This window comes from Mustela putorius, unplaced genomic scaffold (assembly GCF_011764305.1).
Source record: "Mustela putorius furo isolate JIRA1106 unplaced genomic scaffold, ASM1176430v1.1 tig00003845_pilon_pilon_pilon, whole genome shotgun sequence".
Classification (NCBI taxonomy): domain Eukaryota; kingdom Metazoa; phylum Chordata; class Mammalia; order Carnivora; family Mustelidae; genus Mustela; species Mustela putorius.
The window spans coordinates 2695928-2712518 of record NW_025421998.1 but is presented as its reverse complement, the minus strand read 5'-3'; the positions used below and the strand labels follow the sequence as shown (position 1 = coordinate 2712518).

Sequence of the window (16591 nt, the reverse complement as noted above, 5' to 3'; positions counted from 1 at the left end):
TTTGTCCTAAATTACTTCACCATGTACGCATTGATTTATTTCTAAGTTCTCTTGTTCCATTGATCTATGTGTCTATTTCAGTGCCAAGAACATACTATTTTAATTACTGTACCTTTGTAACATATTTCAAAATCAGGAATTGTGAAGCCTATAGCTTTGTTATTCTTTCTCAAGATTACTTTGGTTATTTGAGGTCTTTTGTGCTTACATACAAACTGCAGGATTTTTTTTTTTGTTTGTTTCATTTTTCCGTGAAAAATACTATTGGAATTTTGACAAGGATTCCATAGGATCTACAGATTGCTTTGGGTAGTATGGACATTATAACAGTATTAATTCTTCCAATTCATGAGGATGTATCTTTCAGTTTATTTGTATCTTCTTTGATTTCTTTTATTAATGTCTTATAATTATGAGTGCACAGACTTTTTACATTTTTGATTAAATTTATTCCTAGGTTATTTATGCTTTTCAATGTAATATAAAATATTTTTTCTTATTATAAAAAATTATAATATATTTGACTATATAAAACAGAAGTAATAATAATGAATTATAATTTATGTTATATATAACATATATAGAAATAAAACATATAACAACAAAGGCACAAAAGCCAGGAGTGAAGAAATGGAAGTATATTGTTAAGTAAGTTTCTTATATTATTCTTAAAGTTCTGTAATCATACTTGCATACTGTGCTTAGTTAAGGATTAAGGATACTATAACCCCTACAGCAATAATGAAGTTATAATTAATAAGTTAACAGAAAGATAAAATAGAATTAGAAAATTCCTCAATGAATACAAGAGAAAGCACAAAAAGAGGAAATAGGACAAATATAAAAAGATCAATTACGAGGGAGGAGTCAAGATGGCGGAGAAGTAGCAGGCTGAGACTACTTCAGCTAGCCAGAGATCAGCTAGATAGCTTATCTAAAGATTGCAAACACCTGAAAATCCATCCGCAGATCGAAGAGAAGAAGAACAGCAATTCTGGAAACAGAAAAACAACCACTTTCTGAAAGGTAGGACCGCCGGAGAAGTGAATCCAAAGCGACGGGAAGATAGACCCCGGGGAGAGGGGCCGGCTCCCGGCAAGCGGCGGAGCAACGGAGCACAAAATCAGGACTTTTAAAAGTCTGTTCCGCTGAGGGACATCGCTTTAGAGGCTACCCGGGGCGAAGCCCATGCGGGGTCAGCGTGGCCTCAGGTCCCGCAGGGTCACAGGAGGATCGGGGGTGTCTGAGTGTCACAGAGCTTGCGGGTATTGGAACAGGAAAGCCAGCTACAGAGACAGAGCCGACAGTTAGCTCACAGCTCCGTGTTACCTTGAACCGGTCGCAGACTCGGTGAGCTCCGAGCGCGGCCGGAAGTCAGGCAGACGGGAGTAACTGGGCGCTGTTCTCTGAGGGCGCACTGAGGAGTGCGGCCCTGGGCTCTCGGCTCCTCCGGCCGAAGACCAGGAGGCCGCCATTTGTACTCCCGTCCTCCGGAACTCTACGGAAAGCGCACAGGGAACAAAAGCTGCTGAAAGCAAACCCGAGTGGATTACTCACCCCAGCCCATGGTAAGGGCGGTGTAATTCCGCCTGGAGCAAAGACACTTGAGATTCACTACAACAGGCCCCTCCCCCAGAAGATCAACAACAAGAAATCCAGCTGAGACCAAGTTGACCTACCAAGGAGTGCAGTCTCAATACCAAGGAGAGAAGCAGAATTCCAGAGGAGGAGAAAGCCAAGCACGGAACTCATGGCTTTTTCCCTGTGATTTTTTTTAGTCTTGAAGTTAATTTAATTTTTTTCTTTTTCACTTTTTGTTTTTTTTCTCACCTTCAGGTAAAATTTTTTTTTTAACTTTTACCTTTTTCTTTTTTAATGTTTTGTAACTAGTTTATCTAATATATATATTTTTTCTTTTTTATATTTTTCTTATGTGTTTTCTTTTTTTTTTAATTCTTTTCTTTTCTTTTTTTTTTTCTTTCTTCCTTTTTGAACCTCTTTTTATCCCTTTTCTCCCCCCTCACGATTTGTGATCTCTTCTAATTTGTTTAAAGCATATTTTCCTGGGGTTGTTGCCACCCTTTTAGTATTTTACTTGCTCCTTCATATACTCTTATCTGGACAAAATGACAAGACGGAAAAATTCAACACAAAAAAAAGAATAAGAAGCAGTACCGAAGGCTAGGGACATAATCAATTCAGACATTGATAATATGTCAGATCTAGAGTTCAGAATGACAATTCTAAAGGTTCTAGCCGGGATCGAAAAAGGCATGGAAGATATAAGAGAAACCCTCTCGAGAGATATAAAAGCCCTTTCTGGAGAAATAAAAGAACTAAAATCTAACCAAGTTGAAATCAAAAAAGCTATTAATGAGGTGCAATCAAAAATGGAGGCTCTCACTGCTAGGATAAATGAGGCAGAAGAAAGAATTAGTGATATAGAAGACCAAATGACAGAGAATAAAGAAGCTGAGCAAAAGAGACAAACAGCTACTGGACCACGAGGGGAGAATTCGAGAGATAAGTGACACCATAAGACGAAACAACATTAGAATAATTGGGATTCCAGAAGAAGAAGAAAGAGAGAGGGGAGCAAAAGGTATACTGGAGAGAATTATTGGGGAGAATTTCCCCAATATGGAAAAGGGAACGAAAATCAAAATTCAGGAGGTTCAGAGAATGCCCCTCAAAATCAATAAGAATAGGCCCACACCCTGTCACCTAATAGTAAAATTTACAAGTCTCAGTGACAAAGAGAAAATCCTGAAAGCAGCCCGGGAAAAGAAGTCTGTAACATACAATGGTAAAAATATTAGATTGGCAGCTGACTTATCCACAGAGACCTGGCAGGCCAGAAAGAGCTGGCATGATATTTTCAGAGCACTAAATGAGAAAAACATGCAGCCAAGAATACTATATCCAGCTAGGCTATCATTGAAAATAGAAGGAGAGATTAAAAGCTTCCAGGACAAACAACAACTGAAAGAATTTGCAAACACCAAACCAGCTCTACAGGAAATCTTGAAAGGGGTCCTCTAATTAAAGAGAGAGCCTACAAGTGGTAGATCAGAAAGGAACAGAGACCATATACAATAACAGTCACCTTACAGGCAATACAATGGCACTAAATTCATATCTCTCAATAGTTACCCTGAATGTTAATGGGCTAAATGCCCCTGTCAAAGACACAGGGTATCAGAATGGATAAAAAAACAAAACCCATGTATATGTTCCCTCCAAAAACTCATTTTAAGCCCGAAGACACCTCCAGATTTAAAGTGAGGGGGTGGAAAAGAATTTACCATGCTAATGGACATCAGAAGAAAGCAGGAATGGCAATCCTTATATCAGATCAATTAGATTTTAAGCCAAAGACTATAATAAGAGATGAGGAAGGACACTATATCATACTCAAAGGGCCTGTCCAACAAGATGATTTAACAATTTTAAATATCTATGACCCCAACGTGGGAGCAGCCAACTATATAAACCAATTATTAACAAAATCAAAGAAACACATAAACAATAATACAATAATAGTAGGGGACTTTACACTCCCTTCACTGAAATGGACAGATCATCCAAGCAAAAGATCAGCAAGGAAATAAAGGCCTTAAACGACACACTGGACCAGATGGACATCACAGATATATTCAGAACATTTCATCCCAAAGCAACAGAATACACATTCTTCTCTAGTGCACATGGAACATTCTCTAGTGCACATAGATCACATCCTCGGTCCTAAATCAGGACTCAACCGGTATCAAAAGGATGGGATCATTCCTGCATATTTTCAGACCACAATGCTCTAAAGGTAGAACTCAACCACAAAAGGAAGTTTGAAAAGAACCCAAATACATGGAGACTAAACAGCATCCTTCTAAAGAATGAATGGGTCAACCAGGAAATTAAAGAATTTAAAAAAAATCATGGAAACAAATGATAATAAAAATACAACAGTTCAAAATCTGTGGGACACAACAAAGGCAGTCCTGAGAGGAAAATATATAGCGGTACAAGCCTTTCTCACAAAACAAGAAATGTCTCAGGTATACAACCTAACCCTACACCTAAAGGAGCTGGAGTAAGAACAAGAAAGAAATCCTAAGCCAAGCAGGAGAAGAGAAATCATAAAGATCAGAGCAGAAATCAATGAAATAGAAACCAAAAACAATAGAACAAATCAACGAAACTAGGAGCTGGTTCTTTGAAAGAATTAATAAAATTGATAAACCCCTGGCCCGACGTATCAAAAAGAAAAGAGAAAGGACCCAAATAAATAAAATCATGAATGAAAGAGGAGAGATCACAACTAACACCAAAGAAATACAAACTATTATAAGAACATACTATGAGCAACTCTATGCCAATAAATTTGACAATCTGGAGGAATGGATGCATTCCTAGAAACATATAAACTACCACAACTGAACCAGGAAGAAATAGAAAGCCTGAACAGACCCATAACCAGTAAGGAGATTGAAACAGTCATTAAAAATCTCCGAACAAACAAAAGCCCAGGGCCAGACGGCTTCCCCGGGGAATTCTAGCAAACATTTAAAGAAGACCTAATTCCTATTCTCCTGAAACAGTTCCAAAAAATAGAAATGGAAGGAAAACTTCCAAACTCATTTTATGAGGCCAGCATCACTTTGATCCCAAAACCAGACAAGGATCCCATCAAAAAAGAGAGCTATAGGACCAATATCCTTGATGAACACAGATGCGAAAATACTCAACAAAATACTAGCTAATAGGATTCAACAGTACATTAAAAAGATTATTCACCACGACCAAGTGGGATTTATTCCAGGGCTGCAAGTTTGGTTCAACATCTGCAAATCAGTCAATGTGATACAACACATTAATAAAAGAAAGAACAAGAACCATAGGATACTCTCAATAGATGCTGAAAAAGCATTTGACAAAGTACAGCATCCCTTCCTGATCAAAACCCTTCAAAGTGTAGGGATAGAGGGCACATACCTCAATATCATCAAAGCCATCTATGAAAAACCCACCGCAAATATCATTCTCAATGGAGAAAAACTGAAAGCTTTTCCACTAAGGTCAGGAACACAGCAGGGATGTCCATTATCACCACTGCTATTCAACATAGTACTAGAGGTCCTAGCCTTAGCAATCATACAACAAGAGGAAATTAAAGGCATCCAAATCGGCAAAGAAGAAGTCAAATTATCACTCTTTGCCGATGATATGATACTATATGTGGAAAACCCAAAAAACTCCACTCCAAAACTGCTAGAACTTGTACAGGAATTCAGTAAAGTGTCAGGATATAAAATCAATGCACAGAAATAAGTTGCATTTCTCTACACCAACAGCAAGACAGAAGAAAGAGAAATTAAGGAGTCAATCCCATTTACAATTGCACCCCAAACCATAAGATACCTAGGAATAAACCTAACCAAAGAGGCACAGAATCTATACTCAGAAAACTATAAAGTACTCATGAAAGAAATTGAGGAAGACACAAAGAAATGGAAAAATGTTCCATGCTCCTGGATTGGAAGAATAAATATTGTGAAAATGTCTATGCTACCTAAAGCAATCTGCACATTTAATGCAATTCCTATCAAAGTACCATCCATCTTTTTCAAAGAAATGGAACAAATAATCCTAAAGTTTATATGGAACCAGAATAGACCTCAAATAGCCAAAGGGATATTGAAAAAGAAAGCCAACGTTGGTGGCATCACAATCCCGGACTTCAAGCTCTATTACAAAGCTGTCATCATCAAGACAGCATGGTACTGGCACAAAAACAGACACATAGATCAATGGAACAGAATAGAGAGCCCAGAAATAGACCCTCAACTCTACGGTCAATTAATCTTCGACAAAGCAGGAAAGAATGTCCAATGGAAAAAAGACAGCCTCTTCAATAAATGGTGCTGGGAAAATTGGACAGCCACATGCAGAAAAATGAAATTTGGACCATTTCCTTACACCACACACGAAAATAGACTCAAAATGGATGAAGGACCTCAATGTGCAAAAGGAATCCATCAAAATCCTTGAGGAGAACACGGGCAGCAACCTCTTCGACCTCAGCCGCAGCAACATCTTCCTAGGAACAACGCAAAAGGCAAGGGAAGCAAGGGCAAAAATGAACTATTGGGATTTCATCAAGATCAAAAGCTTTTGCACAGCAAAGGAAACAGTTAACAAAATCAAAAGACAACTGATAGAATGGGAGAAGATATTTGCAAACGACATATCAGATAAAGGACTAGTGTCCAGAATCTATAAAGAACTTAGCAAACTCAACACCCAAAGAACAAATAATCCAATCAAGAAATGGGCAGAGGATATGAACAGACATTTCTGCAAAGAAGACATCCAGATGGCCAACAGACACATGAAAAAGTGCTCCATATCACTCGGCATCAGGGAAATACAAATCAAAACCATAATGAGATATTACCTCACACCAGTCAGAATGGCTAAAATCAAAAAGTCACGAAATGACAGATGCTGGCGAGGATGCGGAGAAAGAGGAACCCTCCTACACTGTTGGTGGGAATGCAAGCTGGTTCAACCACTCTGGAAAATAGCATCGAGGTTCCTCAAAATGTTGAAAGTAGAACTGCCCTATGACCCAGCAATTGCACTATTGGGTATTTACCCTAAAGATACAAACGTAGTGATCCAAAGGGGCACGTGCACCCGAATGTTTATAGCAGCAATGTCCACAGTAGCCAAACTATGGAAAGAACCTAGATGTCCATTAACAGATCAAGAAGATGTGGTATATATACACAGTGGAATACTATGCAGCCATCAAAAAAATGAAATCTTGCCATTTGCGACAACATGGATGGAACTAGAGCGTATCATGCTTAGCGAAATAAGTCAAGCAGAGAAAGACAACTATCATATGATCTCCCTGATATGAGGAAGTGGTGATGCAACATGGGGGCTTAAGTGGGTAGGAGAAGAATAAATGAAACAAGATGGGATTGGGAGGGAGACAAACCATAAGTGACTTTTAATCTCACAAAACAAACTGAGGGTTGCTGGGGGGAGGGGGTTTGGGAGAAGGGCACGGTGGGATTATGGACATTGGAGAGGGTATGTGCTTTGGTGAGTGCTGTGAAGTGTGTAAACCTGGTGATTCACAGACCTGTACCCCTGGGGATAAAAATATATGTTTATAAAAAATTAAAAAAATTTTAAAAATTACCAAAAAAAAGATCAATTACTAGATTGTCTATTTAAACTAAACTATCTTATTAATCACCTTACAAGTGATTTTACACATTCTACTGAAATATATGATCAGATTGGACACCCCCCCAAAAAACAAGGCCCAACCATTTTCAGAAATAAATGCTAAATATAAAACATTCATGGGGTTTTTTTTAAGTAGCAATAAATGGAGAAATAAATATATATCACAGAACAGGAATTTCCAAATTATTAAGATTCCCAAAGTATCAAAATGATCTATAGATACAGTGTAGTCCCAATCAAAATCACAGCAGGCTTTTGTACAAATTGACATACCAATTTAAAGTTCATATGAAAATGCAAAGGACCAAAATGAGGCAAAACAAACTTTGTAAAGAAGAACAAAGTTAGAGGAGTATATACTACCTGATTTAAAGTCTTGCTTGTATAAGCTATAGTAATCAAGACATCATGGTAGGGTCACCTGGGTGGCTCAGTGGGTTAAAGCCTCTGCTTTCAGCTCGGGTCATGGTGTGAGGGTCCTGGGATCGATCCCCACATCGGGCCCTCTGCTCAGCAGGGAGCCTGCTTCCCTTTCTCTATGCCTGCCTCTCTGCCTGCTTGTGATCTCTGTCAAATAAGTAAAATCTTTTTTTTTTTTAAAGATTGTATTTATTTATCAGAGAGTGGGGGGGAGAGTGAGCACAGGCACACAGAATGGCAGGCAGAGGCAGAGGGAGAAGCAGGCTCCCTGCTGAGCAAGGAGCCCGATGTGGGACTCGATCCCAGGACGCTGGGATCATGACCTGAGCCGAAGGCAGCTGCTTAACCAACTGAGCCACCCAGGCGTCCCAAATAAGTAAAATCTTAAAAAAAAAAAAAAAAAAAAAAAAAAAAAAAAAAAAAAAAAAACATCATGGTATAGGCATAAAGATAGGCAAATGGATTAATAAAATACAGAGTTCAGAAGTAGACTCAATCATATATTCTCTGTTACTTTTCAATAAAAGTGCAAGGCAATTTAACCATGAAAGAATAATTGATACTGGAACAATTGGCTGATATATGAAAAAGAAAGGAAAGAAGGAAGGAAGGGAGGACTTGTATCTATCTGTGCCTTAACCCTATATAAAAATTAACTCAAATATATTGTATGCCTAAAGGTAAGACCTAAAACCATGACACTACTAGAAGAGAGATAGCAAAAGGTATAGTGACCTTAGGGTTGGCCAAGATTTGTTGAATATAACATAATAAGTATAAATTACTAAAAAAATTAATAAAATTTTATTAGAATTAAAAACTTCACTCTTCAAAGACATGAAAAATGAAAAGGTAAGCCACAGAATAAGAGAAAATATTTTCAAAATGTACGACAAAAATTTGTATGAGAATATATAAAGAAAACTTACAACTTGATAAAAAAAGACAGATAACCCAATAATATATGGACAAAAGATTTAAACAGACACTTTGGTAGAAAGTATATGGAGAGATGGCAAATACATGAAAAGATGTTTAACATCATTAGTCATTATAGAAATGTAAATTTAAACCACATTGATTGGAATGTCTAAAATTAAAAAGCCTGGTCTTATCATGTTTTTCTAAGGATGTGGAGCAATTAGAACAACAATATACAGTAATGGGAGTATAAAATGGTACAAACACTTTGAAAAAAAAGTTTGGTAGTTTCTTAAAATGTTAAACCTATACCTACCTCTTGGTAATAATGAGTATGAAAGGATTGGACTAATGCTGGGAAGTTAATTCCTTGAGGTTATTTTACCCAGGCATAAGCCTTCATCTGGGTATTAAGTACTGCAATAATTCCTTCAAAATCCTTGCTTCTGCGGGTTATTGAATACCATTTCAGTTATTTAATCAATAATCAACTCATAGGGATGTCTGGGTGGCTCAGGCAGTTAAGCATCTGACTTTTGATTTTGGCTCAGGTCCTGATCGCTGGGTCATGAGATCAAGCCCTGCTTCAGGCTCTGCAATGTGGGTGGAGGCTCCTTAAGATTTTCTGTCTCTGTCTGCCCTTCCCCCCCATTCACACACTTTCTCAAAAAATAAAAATAAAAAATAATAATCAACTAATAATAATTTGTTAGGCATTATTTTTTGGCACTATGCTAGATACTGGGGCTATAAAAGTAAATAAAAAGTCTTGGTCTCAAGAAGTTCCATGTTGAGGAAATATATTACATCAAGGTTGCCGGTTTTTTAATCTTTAATTTTTTTAATTTTAATTTTTTATTAACATATAGTGTATTATTAGCCCCAGGGGTACAGGTCAGTGAATTGCCAGGTTTACATACTTCACAGCACTCACCATAGATCAATGTTGTGTTTTATTTAAGTCTTAAAAAGATATGTCAAATGTACACAAAATAAGGAATGATTAATTTTACTTTAAGAGTATCATAACCAGCATTTGGAAAAAAATACTGCTATAGGATATGGAGGCTATTAAGTATTTAAATAGGGTCACATAATCTAGGAGAAGAATAGAGTGAGGTCTCAAAATAGCTCAAAAGCTATTATAATATCAAAGAAAATGATGTGAGAGCTTGGACTCAAGCTGGGGCAGTAAGAATAGATACTGATATCAGGAATTAAGAGACACTAAGAGACAAAATTAACGAGACTTGTTTACTAACTAGGTATGTGGTGTTAGAGGGCTATAAGAGTGAAATATAACATTTCCCTAACTTATATGACAAGGTAGTAAATCTAATTAACTGAAGAGAACACAGGAGACGATGTTTTGGAGAAGCAAGAGTGATATTGTTTATGATACAACTTGTGATATTGTGGCATGAGACACTTGGATAAACCAAAGCAGAGCCATTTAATACAAGTTCAAGCTCTAGAGAGCAGGTATACCAGAGCTGCAGATTATTGATTATAGGAGGAATGAGTTATATTATTAAATCTATACACAATGCATATAAATATATACATTGTTAAGTCACTATAGTGTATACTTGAAACTTACATAACACAACTACACTGGAACTTAAAAACTTAATAAAATTAAAAAAAGTTTAATTAAAACAACAAAAGGTAGAAAAACGAGACAAAATTAGGAACAGAGAACAAGGGCAACAAATAGAAAACAGTAATAGATATAGTAGATCTTAATCCAGCAATATCTAAAATTACCTTAAACTTCAATTGTATAAACATACTAATTAAAAGATAGAGATTGTCAGAGTGTAGATAAAAAAACAGGCCCCAACTATATGTTGTCTACAAGAAACCTACTTTAAATATAAAGATACATAGAGATGAAAAGTAAGTAGAGAAAAATATACCATACTAAACTAATCAAAAGACAAGAATTCAGGAGTAGTTATATTAATTTTAGACAGCGCACTCTTCAGAGAAAGGAAAGTTATCAGAGATAAGCATTTGTTTCACATAATGATAAATAAGTTAATTCTTGAAGAAGATAAAGCAATCCTTAATGTGTATGCACCTAACAACAGAAGATCAAAATACATATGCAAAAACCGATAGAATGTCATGGAGAAGTAGATTAATCCACTGTAATAATTGGAGACCTCAACACTCTCTATCATAAATAAACAGATATAGGAGGTGGAAAATCAGTAAGGGCATAGTTGAAGTCAGTAGTCAACCAGCTGACTATAATTGATATCTGCTAACTGCTTCCTTTTTGCTTCCTTTAACAGCAGGATACATATTCTTTTCCAGCTTGTGTGGAACATTCACTAAGATAAGCAGCATTCGAGCCATAAAATACACTTTAATAAATTTAAAAAATAGAAATTATTTAATATCTGCTTTCATACCATAGTTGAATTAAACTAGAAATCAGTATAAGAAAGATAGCTGGAAAACCCCTAAATACTTGGAGATTAAACAGTGCACTTCTAAATAACACATGGGTCAAAGAAAAAAATCTCAAGAGAAATTTTAAAATACTTTGAAATAAATGAAAATACAACCTATCAAATATTGTGGGAAGCAACAAAAGTAGTGTTTAGAGATAAACTTAAAAAGCTGAATACATATATTAGAAAAGAAGGGAAATCTAAAATCAATCATCTATGCATCTACTTTAGGGAAATAGACAAAAAGAACAAATTAAATCCAAAGTAGACAGAAGAAAAGAAATAAAAATAGACTAGAAATCAATGAAATTGGAAATAGGAAGTCAATAGAGAAAATCAGCAAAACCAAAACCTGATTCTTTGACAAGATCAATATAATTGATAAGCATCTAGTCAGGCTAACTGAGGGGAGGAAAAAACAATGGAGGGAAGACTCAAATGTCTAATACCAGAAATAAAAGAGGAGACATCATTACAGATACCTTAGAGATTAAAATGACAATAAATGAATATTATGATCAACTCAATGCCCACAAATATGATAATCTAGATGAAATGGGCAAATACCTTGAAAGACACAAACTGCCAAAAGTCACACAAGAAGATATAGAAAATTTGTACAGGACTAATATATTAAAGAAATTGAAATAGTAATTGAATTTACTTTCAAAACCAGAAAGTACCAGGCCCAGACTGGTTCACAGGTGAAGTCCACCAAACATTTAAGGAAGAAATAATGCCAATTTCCTATAATCCCTTTCAAAAGATAGAAGTGGAAGGAATGATTCCTAATTCATACAGTGAGGACAGCATTACCCTAATAGCAAAACCAGACAAAGAAATTATAAGAAAAGAATCCTACAGACCAATACCTCTCATGAACAAAATGCAAAAATCCTCAACAGAATATTAACAAATCAAAACGAACAAGGTATAAAAATAATTATACAACACAACCAAGTGATATTTATCCCAGGTGTACAAGCCTCATTCAACATTCAAAAATCAGTTAATATAACACCTTGTATCAAAACGGGCTAAATAAGGAAAACCACATGCTAATGTCAAAAGATGCTGAAAAGCCATTTGACAAAACCCTAGTAAAAACTCTCAGAAACTAGGAATAGAAGGGAACTTCCTCAGCTTGATTTAAAAAAAAAAAAATCTACAAAAAACCTTATGACTCAACCATCAAAAGAATGAAATCTTGCCATTTGCAACAATGTGGATGGAACTAGAGGGTATTATGCTAAGTGAAATAAAGTAATTCAGAGAAAGACAAATACCATATGATTTCACTCATGTGGAATTTAAGAAACAAAACTGGTGAACATAGGGGAAGGGGAGGAAAAATAAGATAAAAACAGAGAGAGAGACAAGCCATAAGAGACTCTTAACTATAGGAAACAAAGAGAGCTGCTGGAGGAGAGTTGGGGGGGGTAATTAGGCAATAGGTATTAAGAAGGGCACTTGATGTAATGAGCACTGGGCACTATATACAACTGATGAATCACTAAATTCTACCCCTGAAACTAATACACTATATATTAACTAGCTTGAGTTTAAATTAAAAATTAAAAAGAAAACCCTTATGACTAATATTATACTTTGGTGAGAAACTAGAAACTTTCTCATTAAGTTAAGGAACAAAGCAAGGATTTCTTTTTTCATGCTCCTTTTCAATATTGCATTGGAACTCCTAGCTAATGCAATAAGAAAAGGAAATAAAAGATGTAGAAATTGAGAAAGAAGAAATCAAACTCTCCATAGATAACATGATCATCTATGTAGAAAAGCTGAAAGAATTGAAGAAAACTTCTGGAACTAGTAGACCTTATACCAAGGTTATAGGATGCAAGGTTATATATAAAAGTCAATTGCAATAGAGCTTAAAGTCCAGAATTGTGATGCCACCCAACTTTGGCTTTCTTTTCCAATATTCTTATTTCAATATTCTTTCAATATTCTTCTGGCTATTCGAGGTCTTTTCCATATAAATTTTAGGATTATTTGTTCCATTTCTTTGCAAAAGAATTTTTTTTTAAATTTTTTTTATTTTTCTCGGGGATCAGCCAGTCCCCATCATACCTGCGGCAGCCCTGGGAGCGGGCAGCACTCGAGAAGACGGGGAGGTGAGCTACACTCTGCCAGAGCGTTTCCTACAGAGACGCATGCGTGTCACTGGGATGGTCTGGAAGGAACTGCACCAACAGACTCTGGAGGAATGGGACGGCCCTTCAACTCAGATGCAACTTACAGGCAGCATTTTTACGGAGAGCCTGTACTGCTCCAATAACCTAGAGAGCCATTCCCATGCCAGCACGAGGGTCCTGAGCTATGGCTAGGATCAAGGCCAGGGCCAGGCCCAGAATGGTCTGGGACCAGACAAGAAGCTAGAGGAGTAGCTACCGGTGGGCAGTGGACGACAGCCTCTTGGGTTGCGGTGGGGTCCAGTTCTGGGCAGGCGAGGACTCAAGAGACCATTCTTTGCCTTCAGCCAGAGTGGCCACCTTGTCCCTAAAGAGTGCCGTGGCCTTGCTGTTGTACTTGTCCTGCAGGGACCAGCCAGGGTCGTAGTCCTCCTGAGACTCGAGGAACTCCCGGAATGTCGCATTCCCTCCAGCTTTCATCTTCTCCAGCTCCACGTCTTTGTCTTTGCGCTTGTGCATGGTCACAGAGCGCACAAAGCTGAGGTGCACCCAAGCCTGTGATGCTTCCCTGAGCACTCCAGGCAGATCCAGATGCCATAGGTCACGCTGACCCACTGAGGATTGACGGCGCCACACTCGAAACACACGTTGTTCTCATCCTACACTCGGACTTCTTTCAGAACTTTCCTCCTTCTGGGGTGGCCATGATGCCGGCAGGGCCCGGACTCCAGCCCGCGCACGGAGGTCCGCCGGGGTCTGTTCTTTGATAGGAATTGCATTAAATGTGCAGATTGCTTTAGGTAGCATAGACATTTTCACAATATTTATTCTTCCAATCCAGGAGAATGGAACATTTTCCCATTTCTTTGTGTCTTCCTCAGTTTCTTTCATGAGTACTTTATAGTTTTCTGAGTATAGATTCTGTGCCTCTTTGGTTAGGTTTATTCCTAGGTATCTTATGGTTTGGGGTGCAATTGTAAATGGGATTTACTTCTTAACTTCTCTTTCTTCTGTCTTGTTGGTTTAGAGAAATGCAACTGATTTCTGTGCATTGATTTTATATCCTGACACTTTACTGAATTCCTGTACAAGTTCTAGCAGTTTGGGAGTGGAGTCTTTAGGGTTTTCCGCATATAGTATCATATCATCTGCAAAGAGTGATAGTTTTACTTCTTCTTTGCTGATTTGGATGCCTTTAATTTCCTTTTGTTGTCTGATTGCTGAGGCTAGGGCTTCTAGTACTATGTTGAATAATGGACATCCCTGCCATGTTCCTGACCTTAGCAGAAAAGCTTTCAGTTTTTCTCCATTGAGAATGATATTTGTGGTGGGTTTTTCATAGATGGCTTTGATAATATTGAGGTATGTGCCCTCTATCCCTACACTTTGAAGAGTTTAGATCAGGAAGGGATGCTGTACTTTGTCAAAAGCTTTTTCAGCATCTATTGAGAGTATCATATGGTTCTTGTTCTTTCTTGTATTGATATGTTGTATCACATTGACTGATTTGCAGATGTTGAACCAACCTTGCAGCCCTGGAATAAATCCCACTTGGTCGTGGTGAATAATCTTTTTAATGTACTGTTGAATCCTATTGGCTAGTATTTTGGTGAGAATTTTTGCATCTGTGTTCATCAAAGATATTGGTCTGTAGTTCTCTTTTTTGATGGGATCCTTGTCTGGTTTTGGGATCAAGGTGATGCTGGCCTCATAAAATGAGTTTGGAAGTTTTCCTTCCATTTCTATTTTTTGGAACTGTTTCAGGAGAATAGGAATTAGTTCTTCTTTAAATGTTTGGTAGAATTCCCCCAGGAAGCCATCTGGCCCTGGGCTTTTGTTTGGAGATTTTTAATGACTGTTTCAATCTCCTTACTGGTTATGGGTCTATTCAGGCTTTCTATTTCTTCCTGGTTCAGTTGTGGTAGTTTATATGTCTCCAGGAATGCATCCATTTCTTCCAGATTGTCAAATTTGTTGGTGTAGAGTTGCTCATAGTATGTTCTTATAATTGTCTGTGTTTCTTTGGTGTTAGTTGTGATCTCTCCTCTTTCATTCATGATTTTATTTATTTGGGTCCTTTCTCATCTTTTTGATAAGTCTGGCCAGGGGTTTATCAATCTTATTAATTCTTTCAAAGAACGAACTCCTAGTTTCGTTGATTTGTTCTATTGTTTTTTTGGTTTCTATTTCATTGGTTTCTGCTCTGATCTTTATGATTTCTCTTCTCCTGCTGGGTTTAGGGTTTCTTTCTTGTTCTTTCTCCAGCTTCTTTAGGTGTAGGGTTAGGTTGTGTACCTGAGACCTTTCTTGTTTCTTGAGAAAGGCTTGTACTGCTATATATTTTCCTCTCAGGACCGCCTTTGTTGTGTCCCACAGATTTTGAACCATTATGTTTTCATTATCATTTGTTTCCATGAATCTTTTCAATTCCTCTTTAATTTCCTGGTTGACCCATTCATTCTTTAGAAGGATGCTGTTTAGTCTCCATGTATTTGTGTTCTTTCCAAATTTCCTCTTGTGACTGAGTTCTAGCTTCATAGCATTGTGGTATGAAAATATGCAGGGAATGATCCCAATCTTTTGATACTGGTTGACACCTGATTTAGGACTGAGGATGTGGTCTATTCTGGAAAATGTTCTATGTGCACTAGAGAAGAATGTGTACTCTGTTGCTTTGGGATGAAATGTTCTGAATATATCTGAGATGTCCATCTGGTCCAGTGTGTCATTTAAGGCCTTTATTTCCTTGTTGATCTTTTGCTTGGATGATCTGTCCATTTCAGTGAAGGGAGTGTAAAGTCCCCTGCTATTAGTGTATTATTGTTGATGTGTTTCTTTGATTTTGTTATTAATTGGTTTATATAGTTGGCTGCTCCCATGTTGGGGGCATAGATATTTAAAATTGTAAGATCTTCTTGTTGGACAGATCCTTTGAGTATGATATAGTGTCCTTCCTCATCTCTTATTATAGTCTTTGGCTTAAAATCTAATTGATCTGATATAAGGATTGCCACTCCTGCTTTCTTCTGATGTCCATTAGCATGGTAAATTCTTTTCCACTCCCTCACTTTAAATCTGGAGGTGTCTTCGGGTTTAAAATGAGTTTCATGTAGGCAACATATAGATGGGTTTTGGTTTTTTATCCATTCTGATACCCTGTGTCTTTGATTGGGGCATTTAGCCCACTAACATTCAGGGTAACTATTGAGAGATATGAATTTAGTGCCATTGTATTGCCTGTAAGGTGACTGTTACTGTATATTGTCTCTGTTCCTTTTTGGTCTACTACTTTTAGGCTCTCTCTTTGCCTAGAGGACCCCTTTCAATATTTCTTGTAGAGCTGGTTTGGTGTCCTCATCTAGACAGCATGGTACT

General features: G+C 37.2%; 1 pseudogene; it reads right to left on the bottom strand.

Annotated features, from left to right (window-relative positions):
* Nucleotides 1–13307: 13307 nt before the first annotated feature.
* Nucleotides 13308–13995, bottom strand: LOC101675850 (annotated as a pseudogene).
* Between the last annotated feature and the right edge of the window lie 2596 nt (nt 13996–16591).